The sequence below is a fragment of the Clavelina lepadiformis genome, chromosome 4 (assembly GCF_947623445.1).
Source record: "Clavelina lepadiformis chromosome 4, kaClaLepa1.1, whole genome shotgun sequence".
Lineage (NCBI taxonomy): Eukaryota > Metazoa > Chordata > Ascidiacea > Aplousobranchia > Clavelinidae > Clavelina > Clavelina lepadiformis.
The window spans coordinates 14,806,704-14,819,726 of NC_135243.1; the positions used below are offsets into that span (position 1 = coordinate 14,806,704).

General features: G+C 40.1%; 18 non-coding genes and 29 pseudogenes across 18 annotated transcripts; 2 read left to right on the forward strand and 45 right to left on the reverse strand.

Moving 5' to 3' along the window:
* The first annotated feature begins 84 nt into the window (after window positions 1-84).
* Window positions 85-203, forward strand: LOC143455279 (5S ribosomal RNA). The gene has a single exon (XR_013116863.1). It is a non-coding gene; the product is annotated as a 5S ribosomal RNA (ribosomal RNA).
* Window positions 204-313: 110 nt separating this feature from the next.
* Window positions 314-432, forward strand: LOC143455869 (5S ribosomal RNA; annotated as a pseudogene).
* Window positions 433-2,430: 1,998 nt separating this feature from the next.
* LOC143453577 (5S ribosomal RNA) lies at window positions 2,431-2,549 on the reverse strand. The gene has a single exon (XR_013115238.1). It is a non-coding gene; the product is annotated as a 5S ribosomal RNA (ribosomal RNA).
* A 110-nt stretch (window positions 2,550-2,659) lies between these two features.
* Window positions 2,660-2,778, reverse strand: LOC143456208 (5S ribosomal RNA; annotated as a pseudogene).
* Window positions 2,779-2,888: 110 nt separating this feature from the next.
* LOC143454475 (5S ribosomal RNA) lies at window positions 2,889-3,007 on the reverse strand. The gene has a single exon (XR_013116095.1). It is a non-coding gene; the product is annotated as a 5S ribosomal RNA (ribosomal RNA).
* A 110-nt stretch (window positions 3,008-3,117) lies between these two features.
* On the reverse strand, window positions 3,118-3,236 carry LOC143456473 (5S ribosomal RNA; annotated as a pseudogene).
* A 109-nt stretch (window positions 3,237-3,345) lies between these two features.
* On the reverse strand, window positions 3,346-3,464 carry LOC143455721 (5S ribosomal RNA; annotated as a pseudogene).
* Window positions 3,465-3,574: 110 nt separating this feature from the next.
* LOC143458022 (5S ribosomal RNA) lies at window positions 3,575-3,693 on the reverse strand. Its single transcript, XR_013117662.1, has one exon. It is a non-coding gene; the product is annotated as a 5S ribosomal RNA (ribosomal RNA).
* A 110-nt stretch (window positions 3,694-3,803) lies between these two features.
* LOC143455924 (5S ribosomal RNA) lies at window positions 3,804-3,922 on the reverse strand (annotated as a pseudogene).
* A 110-nt stretch (window positions 3,923-4,032) lies between these two features.
* On the reverse strand, window positions 4,033-4,151 carry LOC143455819 (5S ribosomal RNA; annotated as a pseudogene).
* A 110-nt stretch (window positions 4,152-4,261) lies between these two features.
* LOC143455839 (5S ribosomal RNA) lies at window positions 4,262-4,380 on the reverse strand (annotated as a pseudogene).
* Window positions 4,381-4,490: 110 nt separating this feature from the next.
* LOC143455389 (5S ribosomal RNA) lies at window positions 4,491-4,609 on the reverse strand (annotated as a pseudogene).
* Window positions 4,610-4,719: 110 nt separating this feature from the next.
* LOC143454773 (5S ribosomal RNA) lies at window positions 4,720-4,838 on the reverse strand. The gene has a single exon (XR_013116382.1). It is a non-coding gene; the product is annotated as a 5S ribosomal RNA (ribosomal RNA).
* Window positions 4,839-4,948: 110 nt separating this feature from the next.
* On the reverse strand, window positions 4,949-5,067 carry LOC143455334 (5S ribosomal RNA). The gene has a single exon (XR_013116916.1). It is a non-coding gene; the product is annotated as a 5S ribosomal RNA (ribosomal RNA).
* A 110-nt stretch (window positions 5,068-5,177) lies between these two features.
* On the reverse strand, window positions 5,178-5,296 carry LOC143455190 (5S ribosomal RNA). The gene has a single exon (XR_013116779.1). It is a non-coding gene; the product is annotated as a 5S ribosomal RNA (ribosomal RNA).
* A 110-nt stretch (window positions 5,297-5,406) lies between these two features.
* LOC143456510 (5S ribosomal RNA) lies at window positions 5,407-5,515 on the reverse strand (annotated as a pseudogene).
* A 110-nt stretch (window positions 5,516-5,625) lies between these two features.
* LOC143455566 (5S ribosomal RNA) lies at window positions 5,626-5,744 on the reverse strand (annotated as a pseudogene).
* A 110-nt stretch (window positions 5,745-5,854) lies between these two features.
* LOC143453635 (5S ribosomal RNA) lies at window positions 5,855-5,973 on the reverse strand. Its single transcript, XR_013115296.1, has one exon. It is a non-coding gene; the product is annotated as a 5S ribosomal RNA (ribosomal RNA).
* Window positions 5,974-6,083: 110 nt separating this feature from the next.
* Window positions 6,084-6,192, reverse strand: LOC143456508 (5S ribosomal RNA; annotated as a pseudogene).
* Window positions 6,193-6,302: 110 nt separating this feature from the next.
* Window positions 6,303-6,411, reverse strand: LOC143457085 (5S ribosomal RNA; annotated as a pseudogene).
* A 329-nt stretch (window positions 6,412-6,740) lies between these two features.
* Window positions 6,741-6,859, reverse strand: LOC143455579 (5S ribosomal RNA; annotated as a pseudogene).
* A 110-nt stretch (window positions 6,860-6,969) lies between these two features.
* On the reverse strand, window positions 6,970-7,088 carry LOC143457461 (5S ribosomal RNA). Its single transcript, XR_013117158.1, has one exon. It is a non-coding gene; the product is annotated as a 5S ribosomal RNA (ribosomal RNA).
* Window positions 7,089-7,198: 110 nt separating this feature from the next.
* LOC143456689 (5S ribosomal RNA) lies at window positions 7,199-7,307 on the reverse strand (annotated as a pseudogene).
* Window positions 7,308-7,417: 110 nt separating this feature from the next.
* On the reverse strand, window positions 7,418-7,526 carry LOC143457087 (5S ribosomal RNA; annotated as a pseudogene).
* A 329-nt stretch (window positions 7,527-7,855) lies between these two features.
* LOC143455581 (5S ribosomal RNA) lies at window positions 7,856-7,974 on the reverse strand (annotated as a pseudogene).
* Window positions 7,975-8,084: 110 nt separating this feature from the next.
* On the reverse strand, window positions 8,085-8,203 carry LOC143457462 (5S ribosomal RNA). The gene has a single exon (XR_013117159.1). It is a non-coding gene; the product is annotated as a 5S ribosomal RNA (ribosomal RNA).
* A 110-nt stretch (window positions 8,204-8,313) lies between these two features.
* Window positions 8,314-8,432, reverse strand: LOC143456007 (5S ribosomal RNA; annotated as a pseudogene).
* A 110-nt stretch (window positions 8,433-8,542) lies between these two features.
* LOC143456327 (5S ribosomal RNA) lies at window positions 8,543-8,661 on the reverse strand (annotated as a pseudogene).
* A 110-nt stretch (window positions 8,662-8,771) lies between these two features.
* Window positions 8,772-8,890, reverse strand: LOC143454832 (5S ribosomal RNA). The gene has a single exon (XR_013116437.1). It is a non-coding gene; the product is annotated as a 5S ribosomal RNA (ribosomal RNA).
* A 110-nt stretch (window positions 8,891-9,000) lies between these two features.
* Window positions 9,001-9,119, reverse strand: LOC143456433 (5S ribosomal RNA; annotated as a pseudogene).
* A 110-nt stretch (window positions 9,120-9,229) lies between these two features.
* Window positions 9,230-9,348, reverse strand: LOC143456629 (5S ribosomal RNA; annotated as a pseudogene).
* Window positions 9,349-9,458: 110 nt separating this feature from the next.
* Window positions 9,459-9,577, reverse strand: LOC143455451 (5S ribosomal RNA; annotated as a pseudogene).
* Window positions 9,578-9,687: 110 nt separating this feature from the next.
* On the reverse strand, window positions 9,688-9,806 carry LOC143454830 (5S ribosomal RNA). Its single transcript, XR_013116435.1, has one exon. It is a non-coding gene; the product is annotated as a 5S ribosomal RNA (ribosomal RNA).
* Window positions 9,807-9,916: 110 nt separating this feature from the next.
* LOC143455107 (5S ribosomal RNA) lies at window positions 9,917-10,035 on the reverse strand. The gene has a single exon (XR_013116700.1). It is a non-coding gene; the product is annotated as a 5S ribosomal RNA (ribosomal RNA).
* Window positions 10,036-10,144: 109 nt separating this feature from the next.
* LOC143456818 (5S ribosomal RNA) lies at window positions 10,145-10,253 on the reverse strand (annotated as a pseudogene).
* Window positions 10,254-10,364: 111 nt separating this feature from the next.
* Window positions 10,365-10,483, reverse strand: LOC143456185 (5S ribosomal RNA; annotated as a pseudogene).
* Window positions 10,484-10,593: 110 nt separating this feature from the next.
* Window positions 10,594-10,712, reverse strand: LOC143456868 (5S ribosomal RNA; annotated as a pseudogene).
* A 110-nt stretch (window positions 10,713-10,822) lies between these two features.
* LOC143454686 (5S ribosomal RNA) lies at window positions 10,823-10,941 on the reverse strand. Its single transcript, XR_013116296.1, has one exon. It is a non-coding gene; the product is annotated as a 5S ribosomal RNA (ribosomal RNA).
* A 110-nt stretch (window positions 10,942-11,051) lies between these two features.
* On the reverse strand, window positions 11,052-11,160 carry LOC143456595 (5S ribosomal RNA; annotated as a pseudogene).
* A 110-nt stretch (window positions 11,161-11,270) lies between these two features.
* Window positions 11,271-11,389, reverse strand: LOC143454687 (5S ribosomal RNA). Its single transcript, XR_013116297.1, has one exon. It is a non-coding gene; the product is annotated as a 5S ribosomal RNA (ribosomal RNA).
* Window positions 11,390-11,499: 110 nt separating this feature from the next.
* LOC143454618 (5S ribosomal RNA) lies at window positions 11,500-11,618 on the reverse strand. The gene has a single exon (XR_013116232.1). It is a non-coding gene; the product is annotated as a 5S ribosomal RNA (ribosomal RNA).
* Window positions 11,619-11,728: 110 nt separating this feature from the next.
* Window positions 11,729-11,847, reverse strand: LOC143456913 (5S ribosomal RNA). Its single transcript, XR_013117099.1, has one exon. It is a non-coding gene; the product is annotated as a 5S ribosomal RNA (ribosomal RNA).
* Window positions 11,848-11,957: 110 nt separating this feature from the next.
* LOC143456120 (5S ribosomal RNA) lies at window positions 11,958-12,076 on the reverse strand (annotated as a pseudogene).
* Window positions 12,077-12,186: 110 nt separating this feature from the next.
* LOC143457344 (5S ribosomal RNA) lies at window positions 12,187-12,305 on the reverse strand (annotated as a pseudogene).
* A 110-nt stretch (window positions 12,306-12,415) lies between these two features.
* On the reverse strand, window positions 12,416-12,534 carry LOC143455550 (5S ribosomal RNA; annotated as a pseudogene).
* A 110-nt stretch (window positions 12,535-12,644) lies between these two features.
* Window positions 12,645-12,753, reverse strand: LOC143455764 (5S ribosomal RNA; annotated as a pseudogene).
* Window positions 12,754-12,863: 110 nt separating this feature from the next.
* LOC143454775 (5S ribosomal RNA) lies at window positions 12,864-12,982 on the reverse strand. Its single transcript, XR_013116384.1, has one exon. It is a non-coding gene; the product is annotated as a 5S ribosomal RNA (ribosomal RNA).
* Window positions 12,983-13,023: the final 41 nt, after the last annotated feature.

Here is a 13,023-nt window from a genome sequence, read left to right on the forward strand (position 1 = left end):
AAATTTATACCAACTATTTGCTTTTTTGAATGTCCTATGCAATCTAATTAGAATTGAAAAGGCCATTTTCTTTCACTTGAAATCGCCTACGACCATACCAGGTTGAGTAGACCTGATCTTGTTCGATCTCGGAAGTTAAGCAACCTCGGGCCCGGTTAGTACTTGGATGGGTGACCGCCTGGGAATACTGGGTGTTGTAAGCATTTTAGTCATGCTGTATACTTCAATTAAATTTATAACATCTGTTTGCCATTTTGAATTTCCTATGCAATCGAATTAGAATTAAAAAAGCCATTTTCTTTCTTTTGAAATCGCCTACGACCATACCAGGTTGAGTAGACCCGATCTCGTTCGATCTCGGAAGTTAAGCAACCTCGGGCCCGGTTTGTACTTGAATGGGTGACCGCCTGGGACTACCGGGTGCTGTAAGCATTTTAGTCATGCTGTATATTTCAATCAAATTTATAGCAACAATTTGCTTTTTTGAATTTCCTATGCAATCGAATTAGAATTGGGAAGACCATTTTCTTTCATTATGCATGCATACATGCATATACATGTATGCATGCATACACTTTGGCAGTAGGCGATATGGAGCACACCGGCTTGCTAGTATGCTACTGGTGAATCAGTCGCCCATTCAGCTTACCGGCAAACTTCACGTAAGTTACGCGTGCCATCACCGTCTTTGTGTCGATTCACACCATTTGAGTTTGAAGCCAGCGGAAATTAACAACGCAAGAAAGCGCTGCTTGTAAAACCAGTTTTGCTTTGGCCATGACTATTTTAAAACGTCAATGTTTTCGCCTTAAACTCTACTTCACACGAAAATTGCGTCAGTCATTTTTATAAGTCTCCGTTACTACACTCTGCTCGTGTTTTTCAAATGTTCTACCTTTGCAGAACTTCCGTCGCAATCGAGCTGCCGGGGTATTTCTCTTCAGTCCAGCCTGGACTTGATCGGCCTGCAGACCAGCTAAGCGTTTCGTTGCTGGAAAACCCACTTGCAAACCAACGCCGGAAGCTACAGAAGCCCTGTAACTATACCACTGCACTGCCCAGTCCATTGTTGCGGCATATCACAGCCAGGTGAGCTCGCTCAGGCATCGTACTTTTAAAATGTCGACCTTTTGGCAAAATCTTTGACAGCGTAGCGTTAATACTTTCAAACTTATTTGTATTTCTACCAAGACGTATTCTTGACAGAATTTGTTTACTAGAATATTTGACTATTCCCCGCTTACAAGTTAGTTTCGCCTGCTCGTCAAGCACAAGTCGCATCCTGCGGCTGTTCCAAGTTACTGGCTCTTCTTTACCAGAACAGACAAATCACAACAGCTTGCAACCTATGGTCACCTTGTAGGCAGCCTAGCATGGCGTCAGCTGCGCCGAGCAGTTTCGCGGCCATTGCATCCATGTTTTGATATGTACGCTTTGTATTTAGCGAAAAGTTTGCTTTGACACTCGAATGCAAACTTCTGTCGGGATCGTAACGCTACGGTTATCGTCGTGTCTCTTGGCGGTATTCTTGCAAATTTTATTTGTTATACTGTTGCCAATATCTATACGGACGTTGCTTTCAAATTTTTTAATTTTTTTATTTCTCGAACGCTTTCGCAGAGCCCCTGTATAACGAGAAAAAATACGTTGTTTGCTGCGCCCACTAGCGGCAAACGATTTTTTTGCGTTTCGATTGGAAATTCTGCTCATTAGGATATCGATGACGGCAATCGCACGCATAATGCCTATTTACTGTCGTTAAAGCGAAAAAGAGTTGTACGTGATAGCCAAGTCAACTTTACAATTTGCCTTTGAAGGGGGTGTAGTACGATTTTCAGTAGTTTTAAAACGGCAACCCGGCGATTGTTACGAAGGTCGCATCCAAGACGTCACTATAGAAAAAGTATCAATGGTTCCGGTCCAGTGCGCATGTGACCTTAATCTGTGGAGGTTTGCTGTTGTTATGGCGTGTGCGGAGTGTAGGTTCAGGCTAAGGTTAACGTTTTGTGTTGGTTTAAAGTTAAGGCTTTTTGGCTGATTATTTGAAGAAATGTAAGGAAAAAAGTTGTTAAAAAGTTGAAGCATTTGGTGCGAGAATTCCAGATACGAGAATTTTCTCAAAATACCGCATTAAGTCCTTTTGACCTACATCTCGGCGGATACAAAAACTCAGCAAGGTGACCGGGCTTGTTTAGAAGCAAATTCAAATTGAAAAATTGTACTTTGCATTGTTTTAGATAGGGCTTCAGATGGACCTACAGACCCTTAACTTCCGAGATCGAACGAGATCGGGTCTACTCAACCTGGTATGGTCGTAGACGATTTCAAATGAAAGAAAATGGTCTTCCCAATTCTAATTCGATTGCATAGGAAATTCAAAAAAGCAAATAGTTGCTATAAATTTGATTGAAATATACAGCATGACTAAAATGCTTACAACACCCGTTATTCCCAGGCGGTCACCCATCCAAGTACTAACCGGGCCCGAGGTTGCTTAACTTCCGAGATCGAACGAGATCGGGTTTACTCAACCTGGTATGGTCGTAGGCGATTTCAAATGAAAGAAAATAGCTTTTTCAATTCTAATTCGATTGCATAGGAAATTCAAAAAAGTAAACAGATGTTATAAATTTAATTGAAGTATACAGCATGACTAAAATGCTTACAAAACACGGTATTCCCAGGCGGTCACCCATCCAAGTACTAACAGGGCCCGAGGTTGCTTAACTTCCGAGATCGAACGAGATCGGGTCTACTCAACCTGGTATGGTCGTAGGCGATTTCAAATGAAAGAAAATGGTCTTTCCAATTCTAATTCGATTGCATAGGAAATTCAAAAAAGCAAATAGTTGCTATAAATTTGATTGAAATATACAGCATGACTAAAATGCTTACAACACCCGTTATTCCCAGGCGGTCACCCATCCAAGTACTAACCGGGCCCGAGGTTGCTTAACTTCCGAGATCGAACGAGATCGGGTCTACTCAACCTGGTATGGTCGTAGGTGATTTCAAATGAAAGAAAATGGCCTTTTCAATTATAATTCGATTGCATAGGAAATTCAAAAAAGTAAACAGATGTTAAAAATTTAATTGAAGTATACAGCATGACTAAAATGCTTACAACACACGGTATTACCAGGCGGGCACCCATCCAAGTACTAACCGGGCCCGAGGTTGCTTAACTTCCGAGATCGAACGAGATCGGGTCTACTCAACCCGGTATGGTCCTAGGCAATTTCAAAAGAAAGAAAATGGCATTTTCAATTATAATTCGATTGCATAAGAAATACAAAACGTAAACAGTTGGTATAAAAATAATTGAAATATACAGCATGACTAAAATGCTTACAACACCCGGTATTCCCAGGCGGTCAACCATCCAAGTACTAATCGGGCCCGAGGTTGCTTAACTTCCGAGATCGAACGAGATCAGGTCTGCTCAACCTGGCAAGGTCGTAGGCGATTTCCAAAGAAATAAAATGGCATTTTCAATTCTAATTCGATTGCATAGGAAATTCAAAAAAGCAAATAGTTGCTAAAAATTGAATTGAAATATATAGCATGACTGAAATGCTTACAGCACCCGGTATTCCCAGGCGGTCACCCATCCAAGTACTAACCGGGCCCAAGGTTGCTTAACTTCCGAGATCGAACGAGATCGGGTATACTCAACCTGGTATGGTCGTAGGCGATTTCAAAAGAATAAAAATGGCTTTATGAATTCTAATTCGATTGCATAGGAAATTCAAAAAAGCAAATAGTTGCTAAAAATTGAATTGAAATATACAGCATGACTAAAATGCTTACAACACCCGGTATTCCCAGGCGGTCACCCATCCAAGTACTAACAGGGCCCGAGGTTGCTTAACTTCCGAGATCGAACGAAATCGGGTCTACTCAACCTGGTATGGTCCTAGACAATTTCAAATGAAGGAAAATGGTCTTCCCAATTCTAATTCGATTGCATAGGAAATTCAAAAAAGCAAATAGTTGCTAAAAATTGAATTGAAATATACAGCATGACTAAAATGCTTACAACACCCGGTATTCCCAGGCGGTCACCCATCCAAGTACTAACAGGGCCAAAGGTTGCTTAACTTCCGAGATCGAACGAGATCGGGTCTACTCAACCTGGTATGGTCGTAGGTGATTTCAAATGAAAGAAAATGGCATTTTCAATTCTAATTCGATTGCATAGGAAATTCAAAAAAGTAAACAGATGTTAAAAATTTAATTGAAGTATACAGCATGACTAAAATGCTTACAACACACGGTATTACCAGGCGGTCACCCATCCAAGTACTAACAGGGCCCGAGGTTGCTTAACTTCCGAGATCGAACGAGATCGGGTATACTCAACCTGGTATGGTCGTAGGCGATTTCAAAAGAAAAAAAATGTTATTATGAATTCTAATTCGATTGCATAGGAAATTCAAAAAAGCAAATAGTTGCTAAAAATTTAATTGAAATATACAGCATGACTAAAAGGCTTACAACACCCGGTATTCCCAGGCGGTCACCCATCCAAGTACTAACAGGGCCCGAGGTTTCTTAACTTCCGAGATCGAACGAGATCGGGTCTACTCAACCTGGTATGGTCGTAGACGATTTCAAATGAAAGAAAATGGTCTTTCCAATTCTAATTCGATTGCATAGGAAATTCAAAAAAGTAAACAGATGTTATAGATTTAATTGAAGTATACAGCATGACTAAAATGCTTACAACACCCGGTATTCCCAGGCGGTCACCCATCCAAGTACTAACAGGGCCCGAGGTTGCTTAACTTCCGAGATCGAACGAGATCGGGTCTACTCAACCTGGTATGGTCGTAGACGATTTCAAATGAAAGAAAATGGTCTTCCCAATTCTAATTCGATTGCATAGGAAATTCAAAAAAGCAAATAGTTGCTATAAATTTGATTGAAATATACAGCATGACTAAAATGCTTACAAAACCCGTTGTTCCCAGGCGGTCACCCATCCAAGTACTAACCGGGCCCGAGGTTGCTTAACTTCCGAGATCGAACGAGATCGGGTTTACTCAACCTGGTATGGTCGTAGGTGATTTCAAATGAAAGAAAATGGTCTTCCCAATTCTAATTCGATTGCATAGGAAATTAAAAAAAGTAAACAGATGTTATAAATTTAATTGAAGTATACAGCATGACTAAAATGCTTACAACACACGGTATTCCCAGGCGGTCACCCATCCAAGTACTAACAAGGCCCGAGGTTGCTTAACTTCCGAGATCGAACGAGATCGGGTCTATTCAACCTGGTATGGTCGTAGACGATTGCAAATGAAAAAAAATGGTCCTTCCAATTCTAATTCGATTGCATAGGAAATTCAAAAAAGCAAATAGTTGCTATAAATTTAATTGAAATATACAGCATGACTAAAATGCTTACAGCACCCGGTATTCCCAGGCGGTCACCCATCCAAGTACTAACCGGGCCCGAGGTTGCTTAACTTCCGAGTTCGGGTCTACTCAACCTGGTATGGTCGTAGGCGATTTCAAAACAAAGAAAATGGCTTTATGAATTCTAATTCGATTGCATAGGAAATTCAAAAAAGCAAATAGTTGCTAAAAATTGAATTGAAATATACAGCATGACTAAAATGCTTACAACACCCGGTATTCTCAGGCGGTCACCCATCCAATTACTAACAGGGCCCGAGGTTGCTTAACTTCCGAGATCGAACGAGATCGGGTCTACTCAACCTGGTATGGTCGTAGGCGATTTCAAATGAAAAAAAATGGCTTTTTTAATTCTAATTCGATTGCATAGGAAATTCAAAAAAGTAAACAGATGTTATAATTTTAATTGAAGTATACAGCATGACTAAAATGATTACAACACCCGGTATTCCCAGGCGGTCACCCATCCAAGTACTAACCGGGCCCGAGGTTGCTTAACTTCCGAGATCGAACGAGATCGGGTCTACTCAACCTGGTATGGTCGTAGGCAATTTCAAAAGAAAGAAAATGGCATTTTCTATTATAATTCGATTGCATAGGAAATACAAAAACGCAAACAGTTGCTATAAAAATAATTGAAATATACAGCATGACTAAAATGCTTACAACACCCGGTATTCCCAGGCGGTCAACCATCCAAGTACTAACCGGGCCCGAGGTTGCTTAACTTCCGAGTTCGGGTCTACTCAACCTGGTATGGTCGTAGGCGATTTCAAAACAAAGAAAATGGCTTTATGAATTCTAATTCGATTGCATAGGAAATTCAAAAAAGCAAATAGTTGCTATAAGTTTGATAGAAATATACAGCATGACTAAAATGCTTACAACACCCGGTATTCCCAGGCGGTCACCCATCCAAGCACTAACTGGGCCCGAGGTTGCTTAACTTCCGAGATCGGGTCTACTCAACCTGGTATGGTCGTAGGCGATTTCAAATGAAAGAAAATGGCTTTTTTATTTATAATTCGTTTGCATAGGAAAATCAAAATCACAAACAGTTGCTATATATTTAATTGAAATATACAGCATGACTAAATTGCTTACAAAACCCGGTATTCCTAGGCGGTCACAAATCCAAGTACTAACCGGGCCCGAGGTTGCTTATTTTCCGAGATCGGGTATACTCAAACTGGTATGGTCGTAGGCGATTTCAAAAGAAAGAAAATGGCTTTATGAATTCTAATTCGATTGCATAGGAAATTCAAAAAAGCAAATAGTTGCTAAAAATTTAATTGAAATATATAGCATGACTAAAATGCTTACAACACCCGGTATTCCCAGGCGGTCACCCATCCAAGTACTAACAGGGCCCGAGGTTTCTTAACTTCCGAGATCGAACGAGATCGGGTCTACTCAACCTGGTATGGTCGTAGACGATTTCAAATGAAAGAAAATTGTCTTCCCAATTCTAATTCGATTGCATAGGAAATTCAAAAAAGCAAATAGTTGCTATAAATTTGATTGAAATATACAGCATGACTAAAATGCTTACAACACCCGTTATTCCCAGGCGGTCACCCATCCAAGTACTAACCGGGCCCGAGGTTGCTTAACATCCGAGATCGAACGAGATCGGGTGTACTCAACCTGGTATGGTCGTAGGCGGTTTCAAATGAAAGAAAATAGCTTTTTCAATTCTAATTCGATTGCATAGGAAATTCAAAAAAGCAAATAGTTGCTATAAATTTAATTGAAATAAACAGCATGACTAAAATGCTTACAGCACCCGGTATTCCCAGGCGGTCACCCATCCAAGTACTAACCGGGCCCGAGGTTGCTTAACTTCCGAGATCGGGTCTACTCAACCTGGTATGGTCGTAGGCGATTTCAAAAGAAAGAAAATGGCTTTATGAATTCTAATTCGATTGCATAGGAAATTCAAAAAAGCAAATAGTTGCTATAAGTTTGATAGAAATATACAGCATGACTAAAATGCTTACAACACCCGGTATTCCCAGGCGGTCACCCATCCAAGCACTAACTGGGCCCGAGGTTGCTTAACTTCCGAGATCGGGTCTACTCAACCTGGTATGGTCGTAGGCGATTTCAAATGAAAGAAAATGGCTTTTTTATTTATAATTCGTTTGCATAGGAAAATCAAAATCACAAACAGTTGCTATATATTTAATTGAAATATACAGCATGACTAAATTGCTTACAAAACCCGGTATTCCCAGGCGGTCACAAATCCAAGTACTAACCGGGCCCGAGGTTGCTTATTTTCCGAGATCGGGTATACTCAAACTGGTATGGTCGTAGGCGATTTCAAAAGAAAGAAAATGGCTTTATGAATTCTAATTCGATTGCATAGGAAATTCAAAAAAGCAAATAGTTGCTAAAAATTTAATTGAAATATATAGCATGACTAAAATGCTTACAACACCCGGTATTCCCAGGCGGTCACCCATCCAAGTACTAACAGGGCCCGAGGTTTCTTAACTTCCGAGATCGAACGAGATCGGGTCTACTCAACCTGGTATGGTCGTAGACGATTTCAAATGAAAGAAAATTGTCTTCCCAATTCTAATTCGATTGCATAGGAAATTCAAAAAAGCAAATAGTTGCTATAAATTTGATTGAAATATACAGCATGACTAAAATGCTTACAACACCCGTTATTCCCAGGCGGTCACCCATCCAAGTACTAACCGGGCCCGAGGTTGCTTAACATCCGAGATCGAACGAGATCGGGTGTACTCAACCTGGTATGGTCGTAGGCGGTTTCAAATGAAAGAAAATAGCTTTTTCAATTCTAATTCGATTGCATAGGAAATTCAAAAAAGTAAACAGATGTTATAAATTTAATTGAAGTATACAGCATGACTAAAATGCTTATAACACACGGTATTCCCAGGCGGTCACCCATCCAAGTACTAACCGGGCCCGAGGTTGCTTAACTTCAGAGATCGAACGAGATCGGGTCTACTCAACCCGGTATGGTCGTAGGCAATTTCAAAAGAAAGAAAATGGCATTTTCAATTATAATTCGATTGCATAGGAAATACAAAAACGCAAACAGTTGCTATAAAAATAATTGAAATATACAGCATGACTAAAATGCTTACAACACCCGGTATTCACAGGCAGTCACCCATCCAACTACTAACAGGGCCCGAGATTGCTTAACTTCCGAGATCGAACGAGATCGGGTCTACTCAACCTGGTATGGTCGTAGGCGATTTCAAAAGAAAGAAAATGGCTTTATGAATTCTAATTCGATTGCATAGGAAATTCAAAAAAGCAAATAGTGGTAAAAAATTGAATTGAAATATACAGCATGACTAAAATGCTTACAACACCCGGTATTCCCAGGCGGTCACCCATCCAAGTACTAACCGGGCACGAAGTTGCTTAACTTCCGAGATCGAACGAGATCGGGTTTACTCAACCTGGTATGGTCGTAGGCGATTTCAAATGAAAGAAAATAGCTTTTTCAATTCTAATTCGAGTGCATAGGAAATTCAAAAAAGTAAACAGATGTTATAAATTTAATTGAAGTATACAGCATGACTAAAATGCTTACAACACACGGTATTCCCAGGCTGTTACCCATCCAAGTACTAACCGGGCCCGAGGTTGCTTAACTTTCGAGATCGAACGAGATCGGGTCTACTCAACCCGGTATGGTCGTAGGCAATTTCAAATGAAAGAAAATGGCATTTTCAATTATAATTCGATTGCATAGGAAATATAAAAACGCAAACAGTTGCTATAAAAATAATTGAAATATACAGCATGACTAAAATGCTTACAACACCCGGTAATCCCAGGCAGTCACCCATCCAATTACTAACCGGGCCCGAGATTGCTTAACTTCCGAGATCGAACGAGATCGGGTCTACTCAACCTGGTATGGTCGTAGGTGATTTCAAATGAAAGAAAATGGCTTTATGAATTCTAATTCGATTGCATAGGAAACTCAAAAAAGCAAATAGTTGCTAAAAATTGAAATGAAATATACAGCATGACTAAAATGCTTACAACACCCGGTATTCCCAGGCAGTCATCCATCCAAGTACTAACAGGGCCCGAGGTTGCTTAACTTCCGAGATCGAACGAGATCGGGTTTACTCAACCTGGTATGGTCGTAGGCGATTTCAAATGAAAGAAAATGGTCTTTCCAATTCTAATTCGATTGCATAGGAAATTCAAAAAAGCAAATAGTTGCTATAAATTTGATTGAAATATACAGCATGACTAAAATGCTTCCAACACCCGTTATTCCCAGGTGGTCACCCATCCAAGTACTAACCGGGCCCGAGGTTGCTTAACTTCCGAGATCGAACGAGATCGGGTCTACTCAACCTGGTATGGTCGTAGGCGATTTCAAATGAAAGAAAATGGCATTTTCAATTCCAATTCGATTGCATAGGAAATTCAAAAAAGTAAACAGATGTTAAAAATTTAATTGAAGTATACAGCATGACTAAAATGCTTACAACACACGGTATTCCCAGGCGGTCACCCATCCAAGTACTAACCGGGCCCGAGGTTGCTTAACTTCCGAGATCGAACGAGATCGGGTCTACTCAACCCGGTATGGTCCTAGGCAATTTCAAAAGAAAGAAATTGGCATTTTCAATTATAATTCGATTGCATAAGAAATACAAAACGCAAACAGTTGGTATAAAAATAATTGAAATATACAGCATGACTAAAATGCTTACAAAACCCGGTATTCCCAGGCGGTCAACCATCCAAGTACTAACCGGGCCCGAGGTTGCTTAACTTCCGAGATCGGGTATACTCAACCTGGTATGGTCGTAGGCGATTTCAAAAGAAAAAAAAATGGTATTATGAATTCTAATTCGATTGCATAGGAAATTCAAAAAAGCAAATAGTTGCTAAAAATTTAATTGAAATATACAGCATGACTAAAATGCTTACAACACCCGGTATTCCCAGGCGGTCACCCATCCAAGTACTAACCGGGCACGAGGTTTCTTAACTTCCGAGATCGAACGAGATCGGGTCTACTCAACCTGGTATGGTCCTAGACGATTTCAAATGAAAGAAAATGGTCTTCCCAATTCTAATTCGATTGCATAGGAAATTCAAAAAAGCAAATAGTTGCTATAAATTTGATTGAAATATACAGCATGACTAAAATGCTTACAAAACCCGTTATTCCCAGGCGCTCACCTATCCAAGTACTAACCGGGGCCGAGGTTGCTTAACTTCCGAGATCGAACGAGATCGGGTTTACTCAACCTGGTATGGTCGTAGGCGATTTCAAATGAAAGAAAATAGCTTTTTCAATTCTAATTCGATTGCATAGGAAATTCAAAAAAGTAAACAGATGCTAAAAATTTAATTGAAGTATACAGCATGACTAAAATGCTTACAACACACGGTATTCCCAGGCGGTCACCCATCCAAGTACTAACCGGGCCCGAGGTTGCTTAACTTCCGAGATCGAACGAGATCGGGTCTACTCAACCTGGTATGGTCGTAGACGATTTCAAATGAAAAAAAATGGTCCTTCCAATTCTAATTCGATTGCATAGGAAATTCAAAAAAGCAAATAGTTGCTATAAATTTAATTGAAATATACAGCATGACTAAAATGCTTACAGCACCCGGTATTCCCAGGCGGTCACCCATCCAAGTACTAACCGGGCCCGAGGTTGCTTAACTTCCGAGATCAGGTATACTCAACCTGGTATGGTCGTAGGCGATTTCAAAAGAAAGAAAACGGCTTTATGAATTCTAATTCGATTGCATAGGAAATTCAAAAAAGTAAACAGATGTTATAAATTTAATTGAAGTATACAGCATGACTAAAATGCTTACAACACACGGTATTCCCAGGCGGTCACCCATCCAAGTACTAACCGGGCCCGAGGTTGCTTAACTTCCGAGATCGAACGAGATCGGGTCTACTCAACCTGGTATGGTCGTAGACGATTTCAAATGAAAAAAAAAGGTCCTTCCAATTCTAATTCGATTGCATAGGAAATTCAAAAAAGCAAATAGTTGCTATAAATTTGATTGAAATATACAGCATGACTAAAATGCTTACAACACCCGTTATTCCCAAGCGGTCACCCATCCAAGTACTAACCGGGCCCGAGGTTGCTTAACTTCCGAGATCGAACGAGATCGGGTCTACTCAACCTGGTATGGTCGTAGGTGATTTCAAATGAAAGAAAATAGCTTTTTCAATTCTAATTCGATTGCATAGAAAAATCAAAAAAGTAAACAGATGTTATAAATTTAATTGAAGTATACAGCATGACTAAAATGCTTACAACACCCGGTATTCCCAGGCGGTCACCCATCCAAGTACTAACCGGGCCCGAGGTTGCTTAACTTCCGAGATCGAACGAGATCGGGTCTACTCAACCCGGTATGGTCGTAGGCAATTTCAAAAGAAAGAAAATGGCATTTTCAATTATAATTCGATTGCATAAGAAATACAAAAACGCAAACAGTTGCTATAAAAATAATTGAAATATACAGCATGACTAAAATGCTTACAACACCCGGTATTCCCAGGCAGTCAACCATCCAAGTACTAACAGGGCCCGAGGTTGCTTAACTTCCGAGATCGAACGAGATCAGGTCTGCTCAACCTGGTATGGTCGTAGGCGATTTCAAAAGAAAAAAAATGTTATTATGAATTCTAATTCGATTGCATAGGAAATTCAAAAAAGCAAATAGTTGCTAAAAATTTAATTGAAATATACAGCATGACTAAAATGCTTACAACAGCCGGTATTCCCAGGCGGTCAACCATCCAAGTACTAACAGGGTCCGAGGTTTCTTAACTTCCGAGATCGAACGAAATCGTGTCTACTCAACCTGGTATGGTCCTAGACGATTTCAGATGAAAGAAAATGGTCTTCCCAATTCTAATTCGATTGCATAGGAAATTCAAAAAAGCAAATAGTTGATATAAATTTGATTGAAATTTACAGCATGACTAAAATGCTTACAAAACCCGTTATTCCCAGGCGGTCACCCATCCAAGTAATAACCGGGCCCGAGGTTGCTTAACTTCCGAGATCGAACGAGATCGGGTCTACACAACCTGGTATGGTCGTAAACGATTTCAAATGAAAAAAAATGGTCCTTCCAATTCTAATTCGATTGCATAGGAAATTCAAAAAAGCAAATAGTTGCTATAAACTTAATTGAAATATACAGCATGACTAAAATGCTTACAACACCCGGTATTCCCAGGCGGTCACCCATCCAAGTACTAACCGGGCCCGAGGTTGCTTAACTTCCGAGATCGGGTATACTCAACCTGGTATGGTCGTAGGCGATTTCAAATGAAAGAAAACGGCTGTATGAATTCTAATTCGATTGCATAGGAAATTCAAAAAAGCAAATAGTTGCTAAAAATTGAATTTAAATATACAGCATGACTAAAATGCTTACAACACCCGGTATTCCCAGGCGGTCACCCATCCAAGTACTAACAGGGCCCGAGGTTGCTTAACTTCCGAGATCGAACGAGATCGGGTCTACTCAACCTGGTATGGTCGTAGACGATTTCAAATGAAAGAAAATGGTTTTTCCAATTCTAATTCG